This window comes from Petaurus breviceps, unplaced genomic scaffold (assembly GCF_028583685.1).
Source record: "Petaurus breviceps papuanus isolate PSGF00001 unplaced genomic scaffold, PetGlider_PUasm1.0 47, whole genome shotgun sequence".
Lineage (NCBI taxonomy): Eukaryota > Metazoa > Chordata > Mammalia > Diprotodontia > Petauridae > Petaurus > Petaurus breviceps.
The window spans coordinates 10,279,671-10,303,997 of record NW_027186349.1 but is presented as its reverse complement, the minus strand read 5'-3'; the positions used below and the strand labels follow the sequence as shown (position 1 = coordinate 10,303,997).

The following is a 24,327-nucleotide window of genomic DNA, read 5'->3' as shown; positions in this document are numbered from 1 at the left end:
GAAGGAAGGAAGGAAGGAAGGAAGGAAGGAAGGAAGGAAGGAAGGAAAGCTTTGCATGATTGAACATGTATTTTATAGTTAGATTTATACAGTTCTGAGAGGCAAAAGCTGAGCTTCCCCACTAGAACACATTCACTATCTATTTGCTCCTATAACTCATTTAGCTTCCTTTAAAATTTAGATACTGTACCATTTGGTGCATATGTGTGTAACAGTGATATTACCATGGTACCTTTTAGCAAGCTGTGCTTCAAGTGTGTTTCCTTGTTTTAATATTTTTTTTTACTTTTAAAAAATTAATCTTTTATTTATTTATTTTTAGTTTTCAACATTCATTTCCACAAGATTTTGAGTTACAAATTTTCTCCCCATCTTTCCCCTACCCTCACCCCAAGAGAGCAAGCCAAATGAATACCCTTCCCCCAATCTGCTTTCTCTTATGTCCTCTCCCAGTTCCCCCCGACTTTCTAGTAGGGCATGATGGATTTCTATACCCCAGTACTTGAATATCTTATTTCCCAGTCTCATGTAAAAAAATTTTTTTAACATTTTAAAAACTTTGATTTCTAGATTCTTTCCTTTCTTCCCTCCTCACCCAACCCCACTGGGAAAACAAGCAATTCAATATCGGTTGTACATATGTAATTAAGCAAGATGTTCCCATAGTAGTTATATTGCAAAAACCTAACTATATTTCCCTCCATCCTATCCCACCCCCTATTTATTCTATTTTCTGCTTTGACTCTGTCCATTTTCAAAAGTGATTACTTCTAACAACCCTCTCCCCCGATCTGCCCTCTCTTCTATCATACCCCTTCTTATACTCTTCCCCCCTACTTTCCTGTAAGGTAAGATGCCATTTGAGTGTATGTTATTCTCTTCCTAAGCCAAATTCGGTGAGAGTAAGGTCGACCCATTCTCTTTCACCTTCCTGCTCTTCCCCTCCATTGTAACAGTTTTCTCTTGCCTTTTCATTTGTGATAATTTACCCTAGTCTATCTCTCCCTTTCTCCTTCTCCTCTCACCTCTTGATTTTATTTTTTAGATATCATCCCTTCCTACTCAACTGATCCTGTGCCTTCTATGTATTCATGCACACACATATACACATACTCACATATGTATTTGTATACACACATACCCTTCTATACATACATATCTGTACATATACATATATGTATATATACACACATATATATATTCCATTCAACTATCCTCATACTGAGAAAAGTCTTACAAGTTATAATTATTGTTTTTCTATGAGGAATGTAAATAGTTCAATTTTAATAAGTTCCTTGTGATTTCTTTTTCCTGTTTACCTTCTCATGCTTCTCTTGCTTCTTGTATTTGAAAGTCAGATTTTCTGTTCAGCTCTGGTTTTTTCATAAAGAACACTTGAAAGTCCTCTATTTCATTGAATGACCATATTTTTGCCTGAAGCATTACACTCAGTTTTCCTGGGTAGGTGATTCTTGGTTTTAATCCTAGCTCCTTTGACCTCTGATATATCATATCCCAAGCTCTTAGATACCTTAATGTAGAAGCTGCTAGATCTTGTGTTACCCTGATTGTATGTCCACAATACTCAAATTACTTCTTCCTGGCAGCTTGTAATATTTTCTCTTTGACTCGTGAACTATGGAATTTGACTATGATATTCCTAGGAGTTTTCCTTTGGGGATCCTTTTCAAGAGGAGATAGGAGAATTCTTTCCATTTCTATTTTTCCCTCTTGTTCTAGAATATCAGGGCAATTTTCCTTGAGAATTTCTTAAAGGATGATTTCTAAGCCCTTTTTTTGGTCATGTCTTTCAGATAGTCCACTAATTTTTAAACGATCTCTCCTGGATCTATTTTCCAGGTCAGTGTTATTTTTTCCAATGAGATGTTTCACATTGCCTTCTATTTTTTCATTTGTTTGGATCTGTTTTATAATATCTTGATTTCTCATAAAGTCATTAGCTTCCATTTGCTCCAATTTAATTTTGAAGGAATTATGCTCTTCAGTGAGTTTTTGAAATTTCTTTTCAATCTGGCCAGTTTGGCTTTTTAAGGCATTCTTCTCCTTGGCTTTTTGGATCTCTCTTGCCATTTGAGTTAGTCTATTTTTAAGGTGTTATTTTCTTCAGTATTTTGGGGGTCTCCTTTAGCAGGCTGTTGACTCATTTTTCATGATTTTCTTACATCATACTCATTTATCTTTCGAAATTTGTCTCCACTTCTCTTACTTAATTTTCAAAATCCTTCTTGTACTCTTCCATGACCTGTAACCAGTCCGTATTTTTCTTGGGAGCTTTTGAAGCAGTCGTTTTGACTTTGATGTCTTCTTCTGGTTCCATGTTTCGATACTTTTTGTCCCCACAAAAGGATTCTGTGGCCTAATTGTGCTTCCTCTGCTTCCTCATATTGCCAGACAATTACTTGACTTTGAGCTCTTTGCCATGGTAGAGCTCTGCTTCCAGAGCAGAGAGAGATGTGTCCTGAATTTCTGGGGCTTTTGCAGTTGTTGTCAGAGCTGCTTTCAGAGCTATGAGGAGGGTGCCCTCTCTACACACACCCCAAGCTCTGGCACAATGGCATTTCTCACCCAGTGACCACCACCCAAGACTACAACCCAGTTCCAAGCAGGTCACAGCAGGAGCGATTACCCTCTGAATGACCGTTTGGTCCCCCTATGATCTGCAGGCCAGGAGCTCTGGAAGTAGCCATGTGGCAGCAGCTGCAGCCACCAGGCCTCCACTACCTCTACAACCCTGGGGGCGGGGGCCAGATTGTGCTCTTCCATCACCTGGTTCCAACAGAGTTCCCCATTGACCATTTACTTTCTCTTTGTGTTGAAAAGTCTGGAAACTGCCTGTAGGAGCAAGCACCCCAAGAGTCCTCAGGGTTGCTGCCACCACAGGTTCTTGGATCTGCTTTAATAAAGGAAAGCAACTCAAAATGGGTTAACAAGCTTACTTTAATCAGTCAGATATGTATCATTTACCTAGTTCAGGGGGGAAAGGTCAGCACCCCGAACTTCAGAATGTACAGACAGAATTATCAAGACAGAGAAACGGATCAAGTAGACAGTTTTCCAAACTGTCCAACCATTACATCCATACCAAATCAACATCTGGGTTTCAACATCTGGGTTTTTCAAAGCCGAGGGGGGGCTCTCAACAACGGCTTCCCAGAATCCAGATCAAATCACAGAACACTTCTCAAAGTGAGCTCCAAAACAAAGCTACACATCAGGGCTTATATAGCCTTCTCCTGGTTCAGAAAATGTAACAACCTTATTGACTCACTGGCCAATCAAGAAGTATCTACTGAAAAACAATGGGAGTTTTTGATGCAGGAGTTTTGACTTTTTTGTCTTCTTCTGGTTCCATGTTTCGATACTTTTTGTCCCCACAAAAGGATTCTGTGGCCTAATTGTGCTTCCTCTGCTTCCTCATATTGCCAGACAATTACTTGACTTTGAGCTCTTTGCCATGGTAGAGCTCTGCTTCCATGTGTATGCTCCAGGTGCACTTTAGCCTAGGGGCAGGGAACATCTTCAAAATTTACATTCCCATTACACTGCCACAGCTGCAGGTGATTCACTCTCCTGAAGTTTGCTCAGGCCAGTCTGTGCCACTGGTCAGGGCCGCTCCAGGTGTGGGACCATGTGGCTCACACAGGACTGAACTGGGCTCCTAGCTTGGTACTATCGACTCTTCCTGTTGGCCTGCCAGGCTGCCGTCAACAGGAGATTTGTTTCTCTCTGTCGCTTTGTGCGTTCTGTAGCTCTAAAATTTGTTTAGTCATATCTTACAAGTATTGGAGGTGGTTGGAGTGGGAGCTCTAGCAATTTCCTGCTCTTACTCTATTGGCTCTACCTCTGTCCTCCGCACTATAAGCTTAGCTGTCATTCAGACTTGAAAAATCAGTACCATCTTTTCCTCCACACAGGCTATCTACTTTCTGATAGTTTCATTTGTATAATTTCATAGCAGTATTTCAAGTCAAGTTCAGATACTAACTTCTCCCAGAACCTTTCCTTGATCCATGCTCACCCACTTTCCTCTATGAGCAAGAAAGTATTTCTTCCTAAACTTCCATAGCACTTTGTATGTGTCTCAGACTTTCACATTACTATCCCGTGTGTGTGATAATACAAACTTACATGTATTCAACAAGCATTTATTAATCATCTACAATGTGTAAGAGCTATGCTAAGTAGTAAAGCACATAGCAAAGGCAAAACTGCCCCTGTCCTAGTGCAGGGAGGTGACATGAAAGCAGCCATGTGTAAATAAGATATAGACGGGATGAATTTAATATGACCTTTGAGGAAAGGCAATAATATTGAAGAGGGCCAGGAAAGACTTTTGGCAGAAGGTGGGATTTTAATGAGATTTGAAGAAAGCCAGGAAAGCCAAGAGGCAGAAATAAGGGAAAGAATTCCTACCATAAGAAGTAGCTAGTCAGGAGATTCAGTATCTTGTTCAAGAACAGCAAGAAGGTCAGAGTCACTGGATCACGGCATGTGTAGAGAGGAATAGGATGTAAGAAGACTGGAAAGGCAGAAGGGAGCCAGGCTGTGAATTTATTTAAAAGCCAAACAGAAGATTTTATATTTGATCTTGGATGCAATAGGAAATTACTGGAGTCTGTTGAATAGGGGAGTGATATGGTCAGACTTATGCTTTAGGAAGATCACTTTGAAAGCTCCATAGAAGCTGGAGTTAGAGTGTTAAAATAATTGAAGCAGGGAGGCCAACCAGAAGATTATTTCCGTAGTCTAGGCATGATATATAGAAGGCCTGAACTAGAGTGATAATGTTAGAGGAAAGAAGGGTTGATATGAAAGATGTTATGAAGGCAGAAATAAAAGAATTTGTCAACAGAATAAATATAGGGAGTGGGAGAGGGAGGGAGGGAGAAAGACAGAGAGAGTGACAGACACAGAGGCAGAGAGAGAAGGGAGGGTAAGAGAGCAAGAGACAAAGACATAGACACAGACACAGACAGAGAGAAGAGAAGGAAGGAAGGAAGGAGAGTGAGAGAAACGTAGATAAACAGAGAGAAAAAAAGTCAAATGTGGGAACTGAGATGACTAGGGCAATGGGAGAGGGACATTTACAGAGCATTTTAAGGTTAACTAAGCACTTTTTATTCATTGCTGCCATTTCATAATGGGGTAAGTGAGGGTTCAGACAAATAATAAAATTGTCCATGATCACATAGCTAGTAAAGGTGAAAGCTGAAATATGAACACAAGTCTTCTGACTCTTCAGTCCAATTTGCTTTTCCGTCAAGCCACGTGCCTCTTATTTTCCCAGTGAGACTATAAACTCTTTGAGAACAGAGCTGTGTCAGTCATTTTTGTATTCTATTTCCCCTCACCCCCTATGCCATCATCTAGTACCAAATACAATGCTTTTCACATGGTAGAAACCTGAGAAATGCTTGTTGAAAGAATTGAATGGTCAAAAACTGGCAAATTTTAAAGGAAATGTTCAAAGGATAGAGATCTGTCTAAGTAAGTTTCGTTTGCTCTCAGGAAGAAGTAAGCAATCTACTATTAGATAGTATAGAATGATCCCTTTTAATTAAACAGCATTTTGTATTTCCATTTATTTTTATTATCAAAGAAGGAAATTATGGTCACTTATCTCCATTAAAACTTATTTCTCTCTTTTAAAATGATACAGACTCTTACTGAAGTGGAACATGAATTTAAACATGGGTTCAACACAAGGCTACAATGACTTCAAGAGATCGTGCTGTCCATTCCATTTGATCAAAATGGCATGTTTCAAAATCCTCCTTTAAAGATATAATAGAGATAAAATATATGCCTATATGCCGAAGGAAGCCAAAAGTACTGTTTGTTGCAGACTCACTCAATAATGCATTCTTAATCCCTGGCCATTTCAAAGTAATTGCAGGCTTCTGCATGGAAGCAATTTTCTGATTTTGGAGACTAAGATAATTTAAATTGCATGTACTTAAATACGATAATAAGCCAAAGTCGCCCTTGGATGCTTTATGCAGCTCCAACTGTAGTCAGTTATGTTGGCATGAAGAATTTGGTCTTTGTGTTCCCCATGATCTATATGTTTGTGTTTTTCTCTAGGGACCCAACAAGTGGCAATTGCATTATTGCAAGAACTTGTGAATATTTCATAGACTCATAAATTTCTGTGTGGATTGAAATTTATAATTTTCATTATTTTGTTTGCCACTTGAAAGGAAAAATTGAGAAACTAAACTTGCTTGAAATGAGGGCAATTTATATTTCACCCATGATTTGCTTTGGGATGGTTTTTTTTAGCTCCATCCAGGTTCCACTGGCATTTTTTTTCTCCTTCCATTTCAACTTCTGTACTTTGCATTCACTTCATAAAATTCTCACCAAGTAAATTTGTCTGTGTCAATCATATAAACTATAGCTTAATACATAAAATTAAGTACAAAATTGTGATAATTATCTAGAACAGGTGAAATATTTTGCTTCAATAACTTCAAAATCTCAAGTGGGAATGATCTAAACAACTATAGCAATTCTCCACTTTTATTTTTACTTTATTTTTATTTTTGTGTATGTATCCAAATATGAGTGGAAAGGAGTATTTCCCCAAAATTTTTCAGTTCTTGACAAACTTGTGAGCCTTTCCTGGGGAGTGGGAAGGAAGATAGAGAAAGCAGGAAACTAGTTTCTTTTCCAAATTTGCCTTTAAGTCAGTTCCTGACCAACTTTAAAATTCTAACTCCCAGGATATAATTCTCTTAGACTACATATTTATTGTATCCTCCTTCTTCTGCCCATCAAAATGTTGACTACTTCCATAGTGGTCATACTATTGGCAAAAGGGAAGGAAACCCAAAATGTCATGACATAACAAGGACTTCTCCATGATTCAACAGTAACACCAGACTTCCTTATAATGAAATAGTTGATTAATATCATAGATGGGTATTAAAGCAAGTGTAGTAAGGGAAAATTCCGTCTAGGAGAATCCATTGCAAACAACAACAAACCAATCTAAAACCTTAGGGCTAGGGGAAAAAAAATCATTGACAATATCTAACCCAACTCATACTGAAAATGAATAGCTGAGGCATAGATTGCTGATATGAAATCGCCAATGTAATGCAGCTAATTACATAGATGAGAGAGAGAGAGAGAGACAAAGACCTACAGAGAGACTCTATGTGTGTGTGTTTGTGCATGTGTGTGAAATGACAAAGTATATAAAGTGCTTTGAAAACCTTAAGTGCTATGTGAATTAGTAAAAATTAGTAAATGCTATTAGTGTTTGCTACGTGTCAAGCACTGCAGTAAGTGCTAGGAATATAAATACAAGCAAATGAGGATAGTCCTTGCCCTCAAGAAGCTTATATTCTACTGGGAAAGACAACCTCTAAAGGGAATCTTGAAAAAGAGAGGAAAAAAAGTGTGTGAGGGATGTAACACCCCAAGAAGGGCCAAGGCAGCTTATACATAGGTGAAACAGGAAAGTGAGAAAAACAATTTGTAATAAGTTTCTCTAATAAAGGACTTATTTCTAAAAATATATAGATAACTGAGTCAGATTTATAAAAATAAGAGCCATTCCCCAATTGATAAATGGTCAATGGATATAAATAGGCAGTTTTCAGAGGAAGAAATCAAAGCTACCAACAGTTTAATGAAAAAAGATATGCTAAATTAACATCAGGACGAGAATTGCAAAGTAAAACTCAGAAGTGGCACCTCACATCCATCAGATTGGCTAACATAACAGAAAAAGAAAACAGTGACTGCCAGAGGAGATGTGGGAACAAAGATACATTAATGCACTGCTGGTGGATCTGTGCCCTGACCCAAACAATCTGGAGAACAATTTGGAACTGTACCCAAATGGCTACAAAATTACACATACCCTTTGACCCAGCAATACTGCTACTAGGTGTACACCATAAGGAGATGAATGGAAAGGGTCCCATATGTACAAAAGTATTTATATCAACTCGTTTGTGTGTGTATCGTGGCAAGGAATTAGCATTGAATGAGTTATGGTATATGAATATAATGGAATACTATTGTATAAGGAATGATGAAGGGGATAGTTTTAGAAAAACCTGGGAAGACATATATGAGCTAATGCAATGGGCAGTTAGCAGAACCAAGAGTATAATCCACATAGTAACAGTGATATTGTAAAGGAAATCAACTTTGAATGACTTAGTAACTGATTAATACTATGGTCCACCATAACTCCAAAAAACTCTATATAAAATGCTGTCCACCTCCAGATAGAGAATTGATAGAACAGGGTACAGAATGAATTATTTTTCCCCTTTATTTTTCTTGTTTCTTTTTTTTTTTAATATGGCTAATGCATTTTGCATTGGAACGTGGCTAATGTTTTTCATGACTGTATACACACACACACCTATATATATAATGGGTAGCATATTTATTGCTTATTCAGTGGATGAGGAAAGAGAGGGAGGAGGGAATATGGAACTGAAAATTAAAATAAAAAAACAGAAGATATTATGCCTGGAATAAAGTAGCATTTTTATATAATATTTTTATGCTAAATTGATTCTTCTGAGTGTTGATAAATAGCAAGTGAGACTGTCCTGTGGATCATAAATGCCAAGCTTTTTATGGGCCATGGCCTGCAATACTCCCTAGTGCTAGGTTAAAATGTAATTGGTCAGGAGGATCTGAGTTCAAATTCGGCCTCAGAAACAACACAAAAACTAGCTGTGTGACCTTGGGCAAGTCACTTAACCCCAATTGCCCTCCAAGAAGCAAAAAAAAAGAGTAATTCATAAATATTTAACAAAACAAATGCAAATAATGCCTAGATAACATTACATTTAAAAATTAAGTCAATATGTGACATTATGTATGGATTAATGCCATCTCCTTTCTATTTGAGTTTGACACCATTGCTATGGATTAATAATAATATGAAAGATACTTAGTAATTTGATGCATTTCATTTCGCCAAAAAGTGAATCACAAGTGTTGAAAAGCACTTCGGAAGTTACTTAGTTTAACTTGGGCAGGAATCCCTTCAAAATCATCCCTGAAAAGAGTATCTCTTTACAGATCTCTGAGAAACTCATTGTCTTTTAAGGCAACTTATTCCACTTTTTGACAACTCTAATTGTTACAAAGTAGTTTTCTAATAACAGGATGATATCCATCCCTCTAAAACTTCCATCCATAGATCCCTGTTCTGTCCTCTAAGAACAAGGAAAGCAGTTTTTTGTTTTTTTTTTAAGGAAAGCAATTCTAACACCCCTACACACACTTGCTCTGGGTAAGCCTTTAAATATTCAAAGACTGATACCTAACCCTTCCCCTTTCCCCTTTGTCTGTCTATCTGTCCCTCCCCCCCCCCCTCTCTCTCCCTCCCTCTCACACACACATACACACACACACACACATAGCCTTCTTTTGTACTAGCTATATGTATTCAAATTTTTCAACTGGTCCTTGTAAGATATGGACTCACTTCCTAGATGCCCATCTTTGGATGTGCTCAGTTTTGTAGATGTCCTTCCTATACTGTGACAGGACCAGCACACAGTACAGTAGGATTATTTTTATCATCTGGAGCACTGGGCCTCTGTTTATGCAACCTATGATCATAGTGGTCTTTTTTGGCTTCCAGTCTCATGCATTAACTCTCCTCAGAGCACACAGATCTCATTTCACAAAGACTAGGCTCTAGCTACACTTTATTCCGTCTTGTATTTGTGTTGCTGAGTTCTGGAACTTCTGATTGCATCAAGGGGCTAGTTGTTGTTCATCCTTTGTTCAGAAGAGGACCAATGACATAATAAGGGTGATGTCTGGACTTGCACATGAATTGGATTTAAATGAGGCTGAATTATGCAAAGTCATCAGCCTCACTCTCTCCTCCAGACTCATAGAAGTCCAGTGGCAAGAAATAAGTCAAGAATACTGGTGATGGCCCAGGATACAGTGGGTAAACCTTGGCCTTTATTAAATTAAGGTCTTTCCCAGGCCTCAATATGTCTGAGACCATACCCTTTCAATGACTAAGGGCTGGGGGATTATTGAAAGAAAAAGATAGCCTCATTACCATCACAAAAATATCAATCTGGGAGGCTAAGACCCTCAAGCAAAACAGAAAACAATTGCTATTAAGCCCTGGGACATTATACCCTCCTTCCCTATCTTATATCTGTTCAGTATACTCTTATGGTTAAGATGGAAAAGGACTTCAACTATGTGGATCAGGAACTAGGCCCAATCACCTAGAAGGTTTGATACTGTGGAGACCCACAATGCAAATGATACTATATTGACATTTTCAGTCTGACTTGCTTTATCTCTGGTTCCAAGGAGCAGAGGGTAGAAGAAATTCTCAACTGCTGGGCCCTCTCTGCATCCCAAGGCAAGTGAGTTAGCATAAAAATACTCTGGCTCCTCTGCCCATCCCTTAAAGGAACTATGTACCTTATCCTTCCATTTTTCTTGAAGGAAACAAGGTAAAATAAACAGATGAAGGAGAGGACTATGTGGGAAAAGGAGGACAAAGTAGAAGGAGAAAGATGGAGGAAAGAGTACTAGTGATTCAACAAATTCAAGTCAACCTGTGTTTGTTGGTGACCTGCTCTATTGCTACTGTTTTACTCACTGCTTAGAATAAAAAAAAAAGAAATGAGGCATGGTCTTCACTTTTAAATAGCTTATAACACATTAAAGGGGATATTACACATATGCAAATAACTAAAATAAAAACTGACCAATATGAAGGTGTTAACAGGGCTTGGGGGAAAAAGAGATAACATTTATTTGGAGAGAGGCAAGAATCACAAAAGTCTTCATGAATTTGGTAGCACTTGATCTGGGCCTCAGGAAATGGGTAATATTTAGAGCTGAATAGGATAGGAGTGAATGACATTTCTGGTTGGAGAAAAATCCTTAAACAAAAACAAGCAAACTAGAAAACCTAGGGATGTTCAGGAAAAAGTATACAGTAGTGCATTTTTCCCCAAGAAAGCAGGGTATATGTAGAAGGAAATAGGGCCTGAGATTCTAAATAAATTGTCCCCAGTTTGTACTCAGTGTGAAGGAAGGACTTTGAATGCTAATCTAAGTAATTTGGATTTAATTTAGTAAGTAATGAAAAATCACTAAATATGCTTGAATAAGCAAGTGCCACTATCAGAACTGTGATTTAGGAAAAATAATCTGTTCGCAGTTGGAGACTTGAGAAACTATGGCAGGCAAACCAGTGCAGAGACTATTGTAATTATGCAGGAGATTTTTTGAGGACCTAAATCAGAACAGTGACAGCCAGAATGGAATTAAGGGGATAGATATTAGATACACCATCAAAGAAACTGGATATAGGAACTGAACTGGAACTGTGGGTTCTTTACTAAAGGAACTCTCAGGTAATGAAGCTCCTTCTACAATGCAGGCTAGCACCTTTTCTGCAGATTAGCTTTTAAGAGTTGCTTAGGACCTGGAGAGGTTACATGACTTGACCCACAGCCAGTATGTGTCAATGTAGGACTTGAACACATCTATTTTTACTCCAAGTTCAGCACTCTGTCTTTCTGTCTCTCTGTGTCTCTCTTTGTCTTTCTCTGTCTCTCTGTCTCTGTCTGTCTGTCTGTCTCTCTCCTTCCCATGTTGACTCTCCCAGGAGATAGAGAAAATAAAAAGGGATTCAGTGATTTCAGGCCTGCATATTAGTATATAGTCTGTCACACTCTTCTGCCCCTCTTCCTGAGTAGTAATTACAAAAACCATAGAATCATCTAGTGTATATCACTTGTTTGAAAAATAAGGAAACTAAGTCCCGGGAGGTTGTGACAGTGGAAGTTTGCATAGTTGAATATCAGAATCAGGAATCTAACCCAGAAAATCTTACTCCAAATCGTCTCTTCTATCCCTTCTACTATACTACCTAGTGAAAGAACTTAGAAATTTGCCATTCAGATATCCATGAAATAAAGGATGTGACCAAATTTTCTCATCACAGTTGCTTCCAAATGTATATCCCTGCCCAAGGGGACACTAAGACAAAGAGGACCTCACTATCCCTTGCCACAAACACAGTCATATACACTGAACCCCTTTGTGCCCACTGGGATTCAAGAAATTACTGTTAAAAATATCATTGGAAATATAAAATACCCTTGAAGTCTCCTCCTCTGATTCAGGGAGCTTTCTCAACTTCCTCTCCCTATTTCTTTCACAATTCACTTTTACTCCATACACTCTACTTACAGTTTCTTTTTCTCATCTCTTCCCATCCTAAATCTCCCTCTACATCCGAAGATGCTAGGTGGATTGTTATTGTTGTTGCTGCTGCTGCTGCTGCTTTTCGGGGCTTTGTTGTTCTTCCAGCTAAAGATAAGTGCTGACATTTCTGACACAGGGACCAGTATATAAATGGCAGCAGCGAGCAGCTTTGGGCATACAACTGGGCCAGTTTGTGCCAATATTCTTATAACATAACACCCAGAGAATGATGGTGTCATTAATAGAAATGTGATATTTAGGAGAAGGATCTGGCTTTGTGGGACAAGATGATGTGTTCAGTATCAGATGAAGGTGATGTTCTGTCTTATTGAAACCATTTACCCAACCACAGGCTTGTAAGTTTCAAGCCCTGAGAATAAGTAGTAAAACAGCATCCCCCCCCAACCTTATTTTGTGACTATTCTTCAGAGGCATTTAAGACACAATTACACAAGACAAAAAGCTATATGTTAAACTTTAACTTTTAATCAAAGTTAAATTCAAAATAAAATCTTGTGCAATTTTTCCACCACCCAAGGCAACCATCCAATCAATTCCTTTAGCGTTAATTCTATCAATACTGCTTTTTTGTTGGGGTTAAATCATACAACAAGCAATTGTATAGAACTAAGGGGTTTTTTTTTATTTGAATATCCAGAATGCTGTTTGTTCTTTGACAGTGTAACATATTAAACTACTTAAAATATTTCTCAAGTGATATCACATGTCTGAAATATGGTCTAAGTTATCACAGCATTTAAAGGGCAAGGCTAGTGCTAAGTCATCCTCTTTTGTCTCACCTAGTTTCTTACCCACAGCCACTCATTCTACTCAGAAAACTCAGTAATCATCATAACCAGGAAGCATATATATCTAGGTCCTGCCATTCAGGTTTGTTGATTTTGCTGGGATGGATTAAGCAGGAAAATTCTGTAGCTGTTTTAAGTCACTAAATGTGGCTTGACCTTAAATATCCCAGGGCTGTCCTATTCTTTGGCTTTTCCCTATCTAATTCATTGATTCAATAGCCATTCCTTAAGAGCTGATGGGAATATAAAATTAATTAAAAACAGAGTCTTTGCCCTCTCAGCAAGCATAGTCTGACACAAAAGAAACAATGCAGTCACCGTTTGATCTATGACCTTATCTGTGATCTATGATTTTATCATTGTAGTAATTCCCAGTATGGAAATCCTTTTCACTATTATTGTTAGTCATTTTCAGTCGAGTCTGACTCTTTGTGCCCTCATTTGGCAAAGATACTAGAGTGGTTAGCCATTTCTTTCTCCAGCTCATTTCATAGAAGAGAAAACTGAAGCAGAGTTACATGACTTGCCCAGGGTCATACAATTAATAAGCATCTGAGGCTGAATTTGAACTCAGATCTTCCATATTGTTGCAAATCAGCAACTCATATGTAATTACTCATCATCTCAGGGAACTGCTTGGGGACTAAGAATGGGCTTAAGGTCACACACAACTAGTTTTGTATCAGAGGAGGAGAAGTATTCCTGAGTCCAGGGTTAATCTCGTGGCTACAGTGCTGAGGTGACTCCCACTTTCAAAAATATGCAATGCAGTAAGTATACAATGATAATTGTGCAAATGAAATGAAATTAGACCATCAGAGACATAAGTGTTGAGGTTGAAAGAAAAATAAATTGTCACAAGTTGATGCAGTAAAGTTTCATGGAAAAGACAATATATGAATTTAGCCACAAAGGAAGGGAAGATTTCAACAAATAGAAATAACAGGCAGAGGAAATTCTGGTCAGAAGCAATTTCATGAAGAAAGTTCACAAGAAAATGAACAGTCCAGTTTGGTTGTAGCTGGCATTGATGTGTTAGAGGAGCAGCAAGAGATAGGTTGTTGTTCAATAGTTTCAGTTGTGTCCAACTCTCTGTGATGCCATTTGGGGTTTTCTTGGCAAAGATGCTGGAGTAATTTGCCATTTCCTTCTCCAGCTCATTTTATAAGATGAGGAAACTGAGGCAAACAGGGTTAAGTGATTTACCCAGAGTCACACAACTACTAAGTATGTGGGGCCAGATTTGAACTCAGGAAGATGAATTATCCAGTGCCTCAGCCCAGTGCTCTAACCACTGCACCACCTAACATGCATCTATCACCCAATATTTGTTACATGCCTACTATATTCCAAGTGCTGTACTAGCTACTGGGATGGCAAAGACAAAAATGAAGTAGCCAAGGAGTTTATATTCTACTGGAGGCTTGTTAAGTGGGGGATGGAGATGGGTGACCTTTGGTACCAGCACTGCCATTTACTATGATATATGGAGTAAATTACTTAACTAATTGATTTTTCTTTTGCCTGCTTTGATTACTTTGATTATTAAAGGATAGACCTAACCCCAGCATCATCCTTGTATATTTTCTTCCTCTGCATTTCCCCTTCTTCCTATGTCTCCTTAGTTAAAATGGAAATACCTTCACCGTTCAGCTCACTTGGTTGTTGTGATAAAAGTCCTTTGAGAACCTTAAAGCATAAAGAAAAATGAGATGATGATGGTGATTATGATTAATTATCATTATTAAAATTGGGGATGTATCTAGTTCTGACCAATTAGTTTGCTCCATATGGATAAGTCCTTACACTTTGACCAAGTTGTACAATTCTTGAGGGTTGGGATCAATGGCTCTACTATGCCATATCCCTCATAGATCTTTTCTCATGGTAGGTTCTTCATACACAATTGTTAATTGAATTTTATGAAATAAAACTTGAAGTTGGGAAGAAAGTTTTTAAGTGAAGCTATTTCAACTCTCCTTCAGAGAAAACTACCCAGTCAGAACTAGATAAGACCTTAATATACATATATATATATATATATGTATGTATACATGTTTTCTCATTGACCACAATTTCCCTTGTATCATATTTATTTGTGTACATGTCTTTCCTCTCCTAGTAGTTATGTGTGTATTATATAAAATCAGCCTTGAACACACTACCTTGAATTGTAGCTGAAGTGTAGTACTTAGTGAATGAAAGAAAAAATTTCAATAAAAGTTCAAGATAGCAGAAAGAAAACTAGGATCATGGAGCTTTTCAGTCACAGGACATGGGTTTGAATTCTGATTCTATTCTTTACCACCTGAATGCCTGTGGGGAAGTCACTTATCCCTCCCTGTCTCAGTTTTCTCATCTGCAAAATGGGAGAGTTACACAAGATGCTGTCTTGCAGCTGTAAAATTCTAGGATACTAGCTATCACAAGGCAGGGCATGATTAGTTACCAGATGTGCTGCTTGCATAGTAATTACCACTGGATGTCAGAGTATGGAGAAACCACTTAAAAAAATAAATGATGACTTTTTGCCGAGAACATATCCTAAAAGACAAGTGGTGGAGTCACCCACTTAGCACAATAGAGGAAAAACAGCCAGGGAAATTAATAGTAAAGCTTTTGGGTTTCAAAAAGCATTCTATGAAATAGTTCAGAAGAATGGAAAACTTTTTATGCTCCTCGATTCATTCCACCTCTGAAGAAACTACCATAGTTTTCCACCTTCAGCTTGCTTTCATTCTCTTTCCTCTTTCCCATTCTATTTTTGTTCTTCCCTCCCTCCCTCTGTTAATTCTCTTCAACCTGACCCAGACCTGGATTTCTCAATGTCCCTCATTTGAGGTTCTTACCATCTGACCAACATTTGCAAATGCCTCATTGAATAGTATTTCCTTACCTGTATTAGATTGTAACCACTGAAGCGACAGGGTGACAACTGTTTTTTAATGTCCTTTCTCTATTATTGTCTAACAGGCTGTTCTGTAAACCATAGATAGGTGTCTCATAAATGCCTTCCTTCCTGTTGATTTATTAAACCTACCATATCAATTTACTCAGTCTTTCAGGTCATTATGAGTTATGATTCTCTTAAATTCCTCGTTCTCTAGAACAGACCTCATTGCTAATGTTTGGCCACATCAAGGAAGCATGTTATCTCATGATTCACCTCTCTGATTTGCAAACCGATCCATTTTTCTGTGCATTTACTCAAGTTATATCTCATTCCTACAATGATTTACTGCCATCTCTTTCTGTTTCTTGATATGCTTCCCCTTATTTCATGGCACAGCTCTGGTGTCACCTTCTCCATTAAATCTTTTCTAATCTGCTGAAGTGGGAAAAAAAAATCTGTCCTTCAGGAAATCGTTGTAGCATTTTGGCTGCCCCCCCCCCTTTGCACTGACCCCACTTTCTCTTGTGTCATATTTATCTGTATGCATGTCTGTCCTCTCCTAGTAGGCTGTACGCTTCTTACTGGCAGCCACAGGGCCATATTTCATCTTTGTGTCAAACAATATCTAGTTCAGTTACTTTACAACTTAATATGCTTTGTTAAATTGAATTGAATACATAAAAGTTAGTGTTTTGGTACTTTTACTAGTCAGTCAGTCAAAAAAAATTTATTAATTTCCTACTATATGCCACACACTCTGCTATGTACCAAGGGTAAAAAGAAAGGCAAAAGACAAGTCCCTATTCTCAAGGGGTTCTTATTCTAATGGGGAAGAAAATGTACAAATAAATATTATTTAAAAGCTATATACAGAATAAATAGGAAATAATCCATAGAGGGCAGGCACAAAATAAAAAGAGATCTGGAAAGGCTTCCTGTAGATGGAGGGATTTTAGCTGGGACTTGAAGGAAGCTAGAGAAGAAGTCAGGAAATGCAGTATCTTTGTTGGAGAAACGACAAGGAATTCCAGAGCCACTGGATCAAATAGTATCTGCTGGATGGTATAAGATGCAAGAAGATTGAAAAGGTAAAGGGGACAGATTATGAAAGCTTTGAATGCCAAACAGAGGATTTTCTATTTGATTCTTTAAAGTTATAGCATGCCACTAGAGTTTTTTGAGTTAGAGGGTTGACATGATCTGACCTGGATTTCAGGAAGATGACTTTGATTGTTGAGTGGAGAATGGACTGGAATGGGGAGAGACTTGTAGTAGACAGATCGGTCAGCAGGCTATTACAGTAGTCCAGGCATGAGATGGTAAGGGTCTACACTAAGGTGGTGGCAGTATGCAAGAAAAAGAGAGTTCCTATTCAAAAGATGTTAACAAGTAAATATTTTTTTTATAATTGCAAATAATTCAACAATTTAATTCAGCAAACCTCAGCCATTGTTATATTATTACATTCATTGATATTTATTATTGTTTAATAATAGATTAAATTTTTCAGTCTCCTAAACCTTAGTATGTATACCTAGTATGAAAGAGAGATTCTCAGAAGGTATTATCAGATATGCAGATTTTCTTGGACCTTAAGGCACAAGTTCATCATAGACACTTTTCACCAGAGGTGTGATACACCCTAGATCTTGAGACACCTTTATAACAAGACTGATTGTGGTACAAGAGACCTTTGTTAGGACACACACAATACTACCTCCTGGTAACCTTGGAACAAAATATGAACCTGCGGATATACTGATTCATGCAGAAGGAAATTCCCAGTAATCCTAAAACATAACAGTCGTGCTATCTACAACAAACTACATACAAACAACTATACACAACTACAACAAAACTTCTCAAGTCTTTTCCTCTTTATGTCCTTGTGCTGTGTTCATTTTCTGTGTATCTGTAGGAATGAGGGGCCAGTCTCAGTACATCTGCAATGAATATATCCCTTTTGTCTGCTAGAAAAATCTGAGGGCTACATGCATTACTGGTGTGGGTAGAAATGCCAGTGACCTAAAGTCACTGAGATCTTCCCATTTCTCTAAATTCAATATGTTTTCTCTCTCTGTGTGAGCAACAAGAATAATAGCATCCATCATAGAGGACAACTTATCTAAGCATTTCTATGTATATAACAAATAAGATAAAAGTAGTCTTGTCTTTCTGCTTCGCTGAGTATGTAGAACCAACAACTTCTGCCTTACAAGGGTTACAGGGTATAATGCAAAGATTGCGGGACATGGGTCTCAGTTCACCTAGTAACTCCCCCTCTACCAATTAACTCTTTGACTTTACCATGTTATTTAATCTCTTTGGGTCTGTTTTCCCATTTGTAAAGTAAATGGGTTCGACTGAATAAAGTTCAAAATTTGTTCCAGGTATAAGGTCTCATAATTCTATAGAACTAATGGAGTAGAAAACCAATTCATTTTACTGAACCCAAAGCTCAGAAAGGAAGGCATTTTTAAACTGGCATATATTATATACCAGATGTTGACCCTTAAGAGTGAAGTGTGATATTGCAATTTAGCACTATTAGTGTAGTCACTAGGTGGTACTGTGGGAATATAGAACTAGCTGCCTGGTTCTCTGAAACTGTCAGACAGAATCGCGGTTTATACTGGCTGTCAGTCATCTACCAGATCTGGCCCCTATAGTATGTCTCCCAGACTCTGACATCATCTGGACGTATGTGTATCACACGCACACACACGTGTGTGCATTCCTATGTATACACACACACATGTAAATTATATATGTGTGTTATATGAACATATCTGTGTGTATGTGTTTGTATGTATATAAAATTTCTCTAGCTCTGCACCCACCCACTTGGACTGTGGCATTGCCTCCCTTTCATAGCTACTGTCAGTTTTTAAAAATCTGCTTAAGGATCATATTTTAGTTAAGATAGTTAAACTGTTAAACTTTGTTAAACTGTTGAGTTTAATTGGATTAGATAAACACATAGTAAAACTGGAAGCACCAATTGAATGCAACCAAGTTTACATAGTAAATGGAATCTGAACTCTAATCCTACCCCTCCCCCATCTCCTTGATGCTCCTTGTTTCCTTCAAGAATGAGCTCAAGTGTCACTTTCTTTTTTGGGGGGAGGGATGTATGTTTGTGGCTGGGTAGGTGTGTTTGGGGTTTGGGGGGAAAAGCCATCAGAGTTAAGAGACTTGACCAGGGTCACACAGTTAGTAAGTGTCAAGTATGTGAGGACAGATTTAAACTCAGGTCCTCCTGACTCCATGACTGATGCTCTATCTGCTACATCACATAGCTGCTCCCTTAAGTGCCACTTTCTAAACACAGTCTTTCCTTATCCTTCCCTCCCTAATGTACTGTGTATTATTTTTTCATATTCTTTTTATGCTTATTCATATAAATGTTATCTCCCTCCATAGAATGTCTCTTGAGTGCAGAGACTGTTTATTTTTTGCTTTTGTTACTATAATGCCTAGCAGAGTACCTAAAACACAATAAGCACTGAATAAATGCTTGTTGATTACTTAATTAATTGGCAGGGGAAAATGTCATTTCAATTGGTATCTATTTTCCTCAGTTGATGTCTCTGTTATGGAACTACAGGAATCACTATCTGTTTATAAATAGATTGTCATCAAGCTGGGACACAAAAAAATAGAAAACCTAAACTGACAATAGGTGTATTAGGTTAAAGTCTAAAAGTCCTTTTTCTGCTCTTTCTGGGGTCTATCAACTGCTTCCTTCCCTATCTTCAACTTGAAGTCTCCTTTTAGGGTCATTCTCTTCTAGAGCTCAAACACTTAACTGCACCTAAAGCCCTGTCATAGAGAAGTATCAGTGCCAAAACTCGTAACAATAACAATAATTAAACATTTTTTTAAAATCAGGTTCATTTTACTTTTACTATAAGTTACTGTTTTACCCCAGATCTTAAAGGCTTTCCCTCTCATTCCATTTCTCCGGTGTATGATGAGAAACTAAACAAATGATTGCACTTAATAAGCCTAATTCTTTACTTCCATATCCCTACCCATACTAGAAGTATGCAAGATAACATATGCCAGCTATCAAGCATTAGTTCATTGAAGAGTTGTTTATGGTTGATTACAAAAAAATCCAATTACTTCTGGTTGATTGACAAATTCCTATAGTGTCAGATTTTAGGGAGTTTTCCTTTTCTTTTTCTTCTTCGGTCACCAAAGAAAAAAGTTTTTCCCCCATTCCTTCTTTCCCTTCCACATTTTCTCTCTGTACTGTATGTCTCCAAAGTCACTGTGCAGTTTTAAACTTTAATACATTAATGCTGCATTTAGATATGGGGACATCCTAGGTTTCCTTTAACCTCTCAAATTCTCGTCTATTTTTTTATCCTTCTCTTCCTTTTCTGTTTGTCTCCGGTCTTGAGTTTTTTTTATCCTTGTCTTCTCTTCCCTGGTGCTAGGTTTGAAGTATGGCACTATCTACATAATTATCTCTTCTTTCCCAAATATAAAGTATCTTAGTGGCCATTGTTTGAGATTCTCACCTTACTTCACCATTATCCTGGTTTGTGTCAGAGGAGCTACCCATCCCATCCTTTCATCTCCTCACTGATACAGCTATTCAGGTATTATCCTTGAGATAGACTGGGTAGAGTCTGGCCTGTCACCTGGTTTCTATTTTCTAGATAATGAGGCAGAGGCACAAGCCTATAAAACAAGGCAAGTTGAATAAAAACCAGATGTTATAAGCCCAAGCCTTCTTTGTCCACTTTGTTTTCAATATCTCAGCAGGTATGAATGGTTACATTTAGTTTACATGAACATTTCTCTACCAGAAAAATCAGTGGTATCTTCAGAATTTGTCACCATATTGCTGACATTTACATAAGACTTGTGTTACACAATTTGCCCAGATTTAAGGTACTGAGCTTTTAGTTACTGATGGCAAATTCCAAATTGTCTAACTTCTCAAGCAATGGAGTTCTCTTTGCCTATTAATTTCAGCTTCTGGTAAAGGAAAATCACAAAAGCTATAAGACATTTGTCTCAATGGGGAAAGGATCTTTTTTCCCCATCTTGGGCAAACCAAATCTAAAATGCATATAAATTTTTCTACCTTATTTTATTTGCATATTTTGCTTTTTGACATTTTTACTTTTATGTTACATCATTTCCCAAACCAGGAAAGCACTTTAAAAGAAAGTCTTGTGAAGTGGGAAAGTGCCCAGCATTTAAAAACACATTAGTGAAATCTTCAAATAAAGTTAAATGAACACCAGTGTAATATTCTGCAAGACTGTTGGCAAGGGATGAATATTGGGAGTTGTCCAATAGAAGAAATCTTTTGTTGCTTATTTAGTCACACTACTAAAGGACTAGTCTTTGCATGATAATTGGCATGTCTCTGAGAATGCACTGTCCCCCCATATTCCATTCCTAAGAGTGTGTTCTTGGACTAATTTCAGTCAATCAGTTATTCAAAACCTATTTACTTAGCAACCACAATTTGAAAGGTACTATCCTAGGTGCTGAGGTTATATGAAGATACAGAAGACAAATTTCCAATACTCTAGCAACATATAATCTTGTTGAGAAGATTAAAAAACTACATTAATTACATAAAATAATGAAAAATTCATTGCTGTTCTTTATCTGCAAGCTACTCTGACCTTTTCTTCACTCTTCTTAACCTTTTGATACATTGTTTTCACTGCATCACACCCCACCCTAACCCATCCCCATCATCTCACCCACCCTCTCTTGAATTTGTCTTCTCAAAAGTCATCAGTTTGGCAACAGCCTTTGAACTTAATGGCCATGTCCTACACTGGCTGGTTTTCATGACACTACTTCCTCTTGGTTCTCCTCTTAGCACTCTGACTTCTTTCTTTTGCTGATTTCATTTTCCTTTACCCTAAATGCAAACATTCCTTAAAATTCTTTCCACAGACCTTTTCTTTTCTACCCATTCAATGTCTTTTCTCTTGCCTTGGCTCTCATCTTCTCCCACACCTTTAACCATACTGCTATGATACTATATAGATAAATTACAAATTTATATCTCTAGTCCCACATATCCAAATCCATATATACTGCCATCAACTTAGTTTAGACTATCATTAACTGGACTTTTTCTCTGGCTTTCTGTTTTCCCTACCTTCAGCCTCTCTTACCTCCAATTCATACCATGCACTGTTTTGAGATAAATTTCCTTAAACAACAGCTCTGGTCATACCACTCTATTGCTCAAAAAGACATCAGTGCCTTTCCATTTCCTACCAAGAGAAAAAATAAACTTGCCTTCCCACTCTCTCTCCTACTGTAGACTCATTCATGAAGTAGCAATAGGAATAAGAATGGCATTTAACAGAGACATTCAAAAAGAAGAATAGACTGGTGTTGATGACGTCAAGTCAAAGATGAGGAAAGGGGAAATATTTTGTTGTAGCTTGAATACTAATACTAGGTCCTTTGACTCTAATTCTGGTTTTTCTACTATGGAGCTATCATTAAATATTTATTAAATACCTACTATGTTCCAGGCACTGTGCTAATGAAGAGACAAAAGACAGTCCCTGCCCTCAAGGAGCTTACCCTCTAATAGTTGACCTTGAACACCACACTTGGTCTCTCTGAATTTCAGTTTCTTCATCTACACAACAATGATTAATCCAGATGATCACCAGGGTTACACTAGCAGATGCATTGATATGTAGTAGCGAGATGACTATCATTTTTTAAAATATTTTTCCCAACAAAAGGGTTTTCAGCTTCTAAGTAAGAAAGTATGGTTATGTTATTATTAACCATGCCAAAATAACAAAACTAGTTGCACACTTTGGATTTCCTTCCTTTCCTCACATCACTACCTGAAATGCTCTCTAGAAATACTCTTGCCCAAGTGAATTCTAAGGAGAGTGGACTGTGGGTAATGCTTCATAAATTGCATTCAGACTCTTCAGACACTCAATATTTTTTCCTTTCTTTTCTTAAACTTTGAATTACCTATTGTATTGATTCCTTGCCCCCCACACACACACTAGTCCCTGCTTATTCATGTAGTGACTCTGCACACTGTCTTGTACATGTAGCAAATCATTTAATTTCCTGCTTATATTTAAAATATACTCCTCCACCTGTCACCTTGCTCTGCTTTTCATTATTCTTTGCCCTCTTTGGGGCTTGGAAAATCTTTTAAAGCAAAGAACAAAATCATCCAACTTACAGAGATTAATTTAACTGCCACTGGAGCAGCTGACAATGTGCAACCAAATAGTCCTCTTGCTCATGAACTTTAGCATCCTTGCAGAAGCTGAAAATATCAGATGCCAGCATCAGAAACACATTGGTAGAGTGCAGTCCCATGATGATTAGAATTCAATGCTGTGCCCAGAATAGAGACTAGAGGATCTGGTTTCTGTACTTACCTGTCTTACAGAGAGAAACCTTTAAGGATGCATTGATTGTTAAATTATACAAGCCCACTAATAGGGAAATTCTCTTACCTTCTCACTCCAAATAAATTATACACATTTTCACAATAATAGGTAATGCTTATAAAGCAACACGGGGAGGGCAACTATTGTTATCTCCATTTTATAGCTGAGTAAACTGAGGCCAAGAGCTGAGTAATTTCCCCAAGCTTACAAAAAGAGTTAGTAGTAGAGCTAGAATTGCATGGTTCCTTTAGGAAACCTTAAGATGACATATTCTCAAAGTCTTTCACTGGTCACTGCCCACCAGTTTATAAATACTCTTCTTAACAGAACATAGAATTTCAGATGTATTCTGGGAAGGGAAGAGTACACAGGGACTATCACTTCCTAGTCCTGGATGCTCTACCTCATTTGTTGCTACCTAATGTTATATTAACTCTCTTGGCACCTATTTCTCACTATTGGCTCATATAAACTTTATAATTCACTAAAACCCTCTTTCAGGTGAAATACTATCCTATATTTCTAAAGCTGATTCTTTAAATCAAATTGTAAGATCTTATCCACAAAAATGTATCTAAAATACTGAATGGTTTACTAAAGTGCCTTATACTAGAGAAATTCTAATAATAGATGATTTTGTTATATTTATTCAATAGTACTTAATTAAGTTATATGTAGTCTTATCAACTGTAGCAGCAAGCACCTCAGCATCCCCAGGGTAGTTGCCAACACAGGTTCTTAGATCTGCTTTTCTAAAGGAAAGCAACTCAAAATGGGTTAACAATCTTGCTTTTATCAGTAAAACATATCATTTACCTAGTTCAGGGGAAAAAGTCAGCACCCCGAACTTCAGAGTATACAGAGGTTACAAGCAGAAATTACAAGGCAGAAACATTTTAAGCAGACAGGCCTCCAACTGTCCAACCATTACATCCATACCTAG

The 24,327-nt window shown here is 37.6% G+C and overlaps 1 protein-coding gene and 1 long non-coding RNA gene across 3 annotated transcripts in view; one reads left to right on the top strand and one right to left on the bottom strand.

Annotated features, from left to right (window-relative positions):
- Nucleotides 1–24,327, top strand: part of FBXL7 (F-box and leucine rich repeat protein 7) — a 490,782-nt gene that overhangs the window by 226,879 nt on the left and 239,576 nt on the right. The window lies entirely within an intron of this gene.
- Nucleotides 4,851–23,921, bottom strand: LOC138171842 (uncharacterized). Its single transcript, XR_011170977.1, has 2 exons — nt 7,983–23,921; nt 4,851–7,844 (listed from the first exon to the last, which is right to left on the bottom strand). It is a non-coding gene; the product is annotated as an uncharacterized lncRNA (long non-coding RNA).